Below are 7,450 nucleotides of genomic sequence, written 5' to 3' on the forward strand. Positions count from 1 at the left end.
TTGCATTTGGCTCAGGTCATGGTCCCAGAGTCCTGGGATGGAGCGCTGCCTTGGGCTCCCTGCTTGGTGGAGTGCCTGCTTCTCCCTCTTCCTGGGCTATCCCCCTGCTTGAGCTCTCTCTTTTTCTCTCTCTCAAAGAAATAACCAAAATATTAAGGAAAAAAAAAGAAGAGAAATGTCACTCTACAAAGTCCATTTTCCTTCCCACAGATGCTGGTGGTTTATTTGTTTTCTTCCTATGGGGTGTCTCCGCCTCTGCTGGTACTCAGCTGTTCCTCTGTTCTGAGAGCCTTTTAGCTCTGCCACAGACGTGCTTTCCCATCTTCTTCATCTGGTCACTCAACAACATAAATGTCCTTAACTAAAGAAGACCACTTTTGGCCTTCCCAAGTTTGGTGACCACCTACATTTATACTCATATGCCCTTTGGGGGAATCTTATCTTTATCCCACTGCTATCCCCCATAGACCATAGCTCAAACACCACACCGTCCTCCCATCTCTCCCACATCAGAGAGGGGTTCCGTGAAGGACGGCTTTCTCCATTCTTGTTACAAAATCAGTGTGTGAACTTGAAAGCCAAGGAAGACTTATTATTCGTGTCCAAAGAAGGCAAGGGAGGTGATATTTTCAAGAGAGAGGAACTCACGGAGAGCACTGCTGAGAAGCCGGAGAAAAACAAGACCCAAAAAAGGGCACTGGGTTGGTCAGGGAGGTGATCTTGACATTCATAGCAGCAGGATGGTGGGGGTGGAAGCTTTGAAGGTCAGGGATTAAGGAGTCAGCAGGTGTTAAGGAGGAGGAAAAAGTTTTCCTGGTTTTCCTAGGAGCAAATCTCTCCACCAACCATTGCATGAGGTGCAGTCAGAGGAACTGTAAATTTGGATGGTGCAAGAAGGAGAGAGAGAGCAGTAGCAGGGCCAAAGAGAGGGGACGAGGAAACAAGTGTGATGAAGGTCATTCCTCAGAGGGCTACTTGAGAAGAAAGGGCAATTAATTGTGCTGCTGGTGGGATTATACCTTACCCCTCACAGCTATGTAAGAGCTTATGTAACAGATGAAATTTCAAAAAGCAGCAGGAAGTTCCTTGGCCAGGAACAGAAATTTCTGGGTGAATGTCATAAGACAGGTACATTCATGAATGACACTACTGCCTATCTGAATTGCCTGATTAAAGATTTGGGTGAGAAAATTAGATTCCAGAACCAGAGGGGACCTGGAATATTATCTAATCCAACTCTGACCTTACGGAATCAGAAATTGAGACTCTGGGCAAAGTACCTAGTTAACGGTAAAGGTAGAAACAGACCTCCCACCCCTCCCCCCTTGCCGTTCTACTCCCAAACCCAAGAGACCTAGGTCAAACATTTTTATGTGTAACATATACCCTTCTTCACTGCTGGCGTTTATACATGGAAATTTTGCAAAGCACAGTTGATAGGGGATTAACAAGAGAATATTTAAATAGATTCTCTCTAAATCTCAATGAGGAAAATAAATAAAATCTTTAAAAAGGCGGAGGGCATCTGGGTGGCTCAGTCATTAAGCATCTGCTTTCAGCTCAGGTCATGATCTCAGGGACCTCAGGTCAGGCCTTGCATTGGACTCCCTGCTCAGAGGGAGGCTTGCTTCTCCCTCTCCCACTCCCCCTGCTTGTGTTCCTTCTCTCACTGTCTCTCTCCCTCTGTTAAATAAATAAATAAAATCTTAAAAAAAAATCTCAACGAGGAGATAGATTGATCAGCTTTACAAGTGGGAAAACTGAAGCTTGGCAAGGTTAAGGGACTAGTCAAACAGCTAGTCAGTGGCAGAGTGGGAACTAGGACAAATATCTCTGTCTCCAAGTCCAGTTTGTCTTTTCAGTACAAGACAGCTGCTTCTGGCTTTGGAAGAGCCTGTAAGACACTAACGCTCTCAGAATTATACACGCTTCTCAGAATTACACACAAGCCGGGCACCCTTCTCTGAAACAACACAGAGAGATTGCGGGGATGGTCTGGGAACACTGTGTTCGAGGAAGAAATCCTATCAGCGAGGTCTGTTCAGTAAACTGGAGATTTCCCTGCCTGGCCTCAAAACCTGGATCGGTGCCTGTGAGCATTAGGGTCTCCTGTCATTTGCCCGTCATTTTTGTCCATTAGTTGTGTTTTGGTTAGTCTGGTTGCTCAAAGCCTCATTCGAGCAAGGAACAGCATGACAACTTACTTTCAATTACTACTGTCAGGGTCTTAAATGATGTACCCTAAAATATGCACTTTTTTTTTTTTTGGTGGGCATAGACAAAATGTGTATTTATATGGTTAAAATCTGCATGTAATGTAAGAACTAAGAGTGGACTTTGAGAGTCAGGATAGAGGTTCAAATCCTGACTTCATTTAAACTCTGTGAATTTTGGCAAGCTAGTTAACTTTTCTGAGTATGTTCCTTGGGGGTGATAAGAACACATAACTCATGGGGTTCTTGTGGCAGTCGAGTTAATGGGTATTTGGTAGGGTATGCCTACCAGGTATGTCATGGAAGTGAGGCAATGGTTTGGGAAAGGGAAATGCAGGTAGGGCCATGTCACCGGAACAGCCTGAGATTTAGAAACTCAGAGCTTTCTCTGGAGCTTTCTACCAGTGCCAGAGGGCCCTGGAAGCCAGGACAAGGTCTTTGTTGTTAATTCATGTCTTCTTTGTTGCTATTTGGTAAAGCTCATCAGCTGACCACAGGCTGACCATTGTCCACCGAGTCCTCCCATCCTACCCACTGCGTTTGGCCAAATTCCTGCTCAGATGGCTCAGAACACCCTCAAGTCAACAGCACCCCTCCCCCCCAACACATACTCACACACACACACCACAGTAAAACAAAACAAGCAAGATGGAGCCTCGACACTGGAAAGTAGGGTGAGCCACCATCCTAGTTGGCGTGGGATCAAAGAGGTTCCTGAGACTTTAAGTTTTAAAATCAATTTAGTCCTGGGTAAACCCAGATAAGTTCATCACCCTATCTGGAAGGTTGTTGAGGCATGAGGGCAAAGCCCTCAAACCTGGCTCAGAAGGGGCTACATGGGACCAGCTTGAGATCTCCCTCCAAGCCAGGATGGTGACAAAATTCATACCCGGAACTGTTAATTTTGAGGCTATGATGCACAGAACCAGCAACATAGGGGGCATGCACTCATTCAATCGTTTATTCATAGAACATTCATAGAGCATCTACTATGTGCTAGATTTTAGGAGCTGGGGGAACAAAACAGGCAAAGCCTCTACCTTTACGGAGATTCTATGCAAGTGTGTGAAAAAGCAGGTTAAGGATATAGTGGCTATGTGGGGTCTAAACATTGATCCAGGAAGGTTTCTCTGAAGGGGTAATATCTGAGCAGACACCTGTTGCAGTGAAGGAGCAAACCATGAGAACGTCAAAGGGAGGCTCTATTCCAGGCAGAGGAAACAGAAATAAAGGCTCTGGAAGGTGAGCTGCCTGCACAGGAAGGGAAGAAAGGCCAATAGGGCAGGGGCGAAGGGAGCCAGCCATTGAGGGAATGAAGCAGCAGAGGTGGCCGGGGCCAGATGGCTTAGAGCCCTGCAAGCAAAGGTAAGGACTTCGGGTTTTAAATGTCAGCTGTTATCATAACGGCAGTTTATTCTTCTTTATTGTGTTCCGAGTGTTGGCCCTATGAGCATCTCTGCTTCATCCTGCCCAACAGAAAAGAATTCGGCTCATGAAAACACTGTGGCAGGTATTGGGGATAAAAAGCTGGTTTTCAGTTTATAATTTAGTTGGGGGCTGGGGTGGAGGGGATGGATGGGCCAGCGCTCTGAAAACCTGGGAAAACACACCTATCCTGGGCTCTGAGGCCGCGCTGATCTACTAGAAAGAAACAGTGTTTCCATGCCCTGAGAGGGGAGGGGTCACTTCCGGTGTGCCCCCAGAGCATCATGGGAGGAGTCGTGGTGGAGGTGGGGAAAGACCGGAAGTGACCCGTCGCCACGGTTGGGACCCAGTGGGAGGCACTGATGAGACCTGGCGGGTAAGTGTGCGTGTGTCTGGGTTTGTGAGGTGGGTGGGGTTTGCGCCTCCGCGTCCCCGGGACCTATTCGACCTGTTCGCACTGGAGGTGACAGAGAATAGGCCCCTGGAGGCAGTGTGGCGGGGAAGGGACGGAAGTGGGACTGGGGAGCGAATTTGAAGGCGGGGCCAGAGGAATGATTCTGGAAACTTCTCGAGCCGCCAACTTGCACATGGCGTGTGGTGAAATCAAGCAGAGTCGTGTGCTGCGGCGTGCCTCATCCTGTTTGGGTACCGCTGTGTGGGTGTCAACGGCGTTATTTCTCCGAGTCCTGAGAAACAGTACGATTCTGTTGCTCGAAGGCACCTCCCTTCCCCCATTCCCAACCGCGCTTTTCACGCCTCCTCTCCTGGCTCAAGACCTTGGGCTTTGAACCTTTGAACCTAGGACCCCCGTCTCCCGGAGAGAGCGCCTCGAACCCTAGTTTCTGGGAGAGGGGGTGGGCACACAGCCTGCCCTCCTAGGAAGGTCGGGCTGCTGTAAGCCAAGAGAAGCCCTTTCCTGGGGGCTTTCCTCAAGGAGGGACTGTTTTTCCTAATTTCTCTCCTTCCCCACCGGACAGGCTTTGTTTCTCCTTGTGGGCTCCGGAAGCAGCGTCTTGGTGGCCGCCCTGGGAGCCAGGAGGGAGGGATCGGGCTGGCAAATTCCAGCCTTAAGTAAGGTTCTTGCCTTCTGCCCACGGCTGATTCTTGGGCTTCCCACTTAGGAAAATGTGACCCGTGAAGGCCGCCCTGAAGGTGGCCCGGGACACTGGTATGTGTAACACGGTCCCAAACCCCAGCCACGGCCAGGAGGCAGAATTTGGGTTTGCTCCCTGACAGCTGCTGTGTTGGCTCTGGAATGTTAATCCCTGCCCTCCCGCTGATAGCTTGCATGAAGGGCAGAGGCTTTTAGCAGCTGTGCTGATGGGCTCCTCCATCAAATGACCCTCTCCGCTTCACCTTTCTGCAGTCAGTTATATCCACGTCTTTGATGAGAAGTGGGTGAGAAATGTCCCCGAGGAACGGGTCACTTTTATTTTTTCTTTAAAAAAATAATATATATGTGCCTTTAAAACAATTCCAAAGCCGGGGCTCCTGGCTGGCTCAGTCATTAGAGCGTGGGGCTCCTGGTGCTCAGGGTGGTGAATTCGAGCCTCACCTTGGCTGTAGAGATTGCTTAAATCAGTACACTTAAAAAAATTCTCCTAAAAAAATTTCCCACAAATAGTGCTTACGTTATAGACTGAAATGTAGGGTCAAACCGCAAAGGAAAATTTTAAATCTCTCCTAAAATTAGCATAGAGTTTATCTAAATTTTGGGGTAAGTTCTTTTGCATTTCTCCCGCCGTGTTTGTAAACATAGACACAACTTTTTATTTTTTTATTTTTATTTTTTATTATTTTTTAAAGATTTTCTTTATTTATTTGACAGACAGAGATCACAAGCAGGCAGAGAGGCTGGCAGAGAGAGGAGGGAGCAGGCTCCCCATTGAGCAGAGAGCCCGATGAGGGGCTCGACCCCAGGACCGTGGGATCATGACTGGAGCGGAAGGCAGAGGCTTTAACCCACTGAGCTTCCCAGGCACCCCTAGACACAACTTTTTAAACCAAGTTTTTAAATCCATACACAGCTGGGATATCAGCCAATAGACAGGATTTTGTCAGACAGAGATCACAAGTAGGCAGAGAGGCAGGCAGAGAGAGAGGAGGAAGCAGGCTCCCTGCTGAGCAGAGAGCGTGATGCGGGGCTCCATCCCAGGACCCTGGGATCATGACCTGAGCCAAAGGCAGAAGCTTAACCCACTGAGCCTCCCAGGCGCCCCACACATCATGATTTTTTAAAAAAGAATTTATTTACTTGAGGGGGGAGGGAGGGAGTGAGAGAGGGGAAGGAAGGGGCAGAGGGAGAGAGAGTCTCAGGCAGACAAGTGAGGAACTGGAAATGATGATGACCCAGTAGGTGCTCCACAAGGAGTTCGGTGTCAAAGGATTAGGAAGGCCCTTAAAAATATTGACGAAGCCATCATACACTTCTGCAAAAAAGGACATTCTTGGGGCACCTGGGTGGCTCAGTGGGTTAAGCCTCTGCCTTCAGCTCTGGTCATGATCTCAGGGTCCTGGGATAGAGCCCCGTGCCTGGATCTTTGCTCAGCAGGGGGTCGGCTCCCTCCCTCCCCCTCTGCCTGCCTCTCTGCCTGCTTGTGGTCTCTCTGTCAAATAAATAAATAAAACTTTTTTTTTTTTAAAAAAAGGGCATTCTTTGTGACTGCATTGCAGAAATTGAAGATAAGGGATGTCACAGCATATAAGGCTGTTTATTACAGTTTGGCTACTGTAAATAATGGTGCAGTGAACATGGGCTGGGAGGGTGGTGCATATATCTTTTCAACTCAGTGTTTTCAATTTTTTTCAGATAAATACTCAGAAGTGGAATTGCTGGATTGTAGGGTAGTTCTATTTACAAATACTTGAGGAAACTCTGTACTATTTTCCATGGTGGCTGCACCAGTTTGGATTCCCGCTTACCAGTACACGAGGGCTCCCTTTTTTCCCCACATCCTTGCCAACACTCGTTGTTTCTTGCTTGCCCTTCTGTCAGGTATGAGGTGGTGAAATGCTTATTTAAATCTTTTGTCTCTTTAGAAATTGGGTGATCTGTTTTCTTATTGAGTTTTTAGACTTTTTCCAATCTTCTGGATACTAGTCCTTTATCAGGGATGTAACTTGCAAATACTTCCAGTCTGTGACTTGTCTTTTCATCATCTTTAACAGTGTTTTCAAAAAGCAGCAATTATATTATGATGAAATCCAATTTATCAGTTCTTTCTTTCTTGGCTTGTGCTTTTGGTGTTGTAGATAAGAAATCTTTGCCAAAACCAGACTCACAAAGATTTACTCTCATGTTTACTCCCAGAAGTTTTTGTAATTGGGGTAGTTTTGGTTTTCTCATTGATTTAAAATTTTCTTTAACAAAATTTATTTTATCTATTTTGAATTTTTTTTCATTTTAAAATTTTGTTAGTAATCTTAGATTTGAGATCATGGGCTATACAGTTTATACTGTAAAGGCTGAAGCTGACAGTGTTGGGAGCTGGGGAAGCGTAGATGCTGGAAGAGGGACAGGAGCCCATAAAATATGGTCTTTGCCTAGGTCACTGTTTTTGCTCTACTGACTCCCCTTTTTCTGGAGACCAAACTCCTAATGTTTGCACTGTACCGTTTCTTTCTTTTATCCTTTGTCCCTCATTTCTTAAGTTTTTTTTTCCCCCTCTGTCTTTCTCTTTGACTTCCTCATTCACTTGGTCAGAAAGTCCTTGTGTGCTGCCTTCATAATTCACCTAGTATCCTGCACTATCAGCATTTCCCAGGGCTGTTTTTCCAGTCTGAGCCACTGTCATTTGTTATCTTTTATTTAC

Source organism: Enhydra lutris, unplaced genomic scaffold (genome assembly GCF_002288905.1).
Source record: "Enhydra lutris kenyoni isolate GAN:26980312 unplaced genomic scaffold, ASM228890v2 scaffoldscaffold82, whole genome shotgun sequence".
Lineage (NCBI taxonomy): Eukaryota > Metazoa > Chordata > Mammalia > Carnivora > Mustelidae > Enhydra > Enhydra lutris.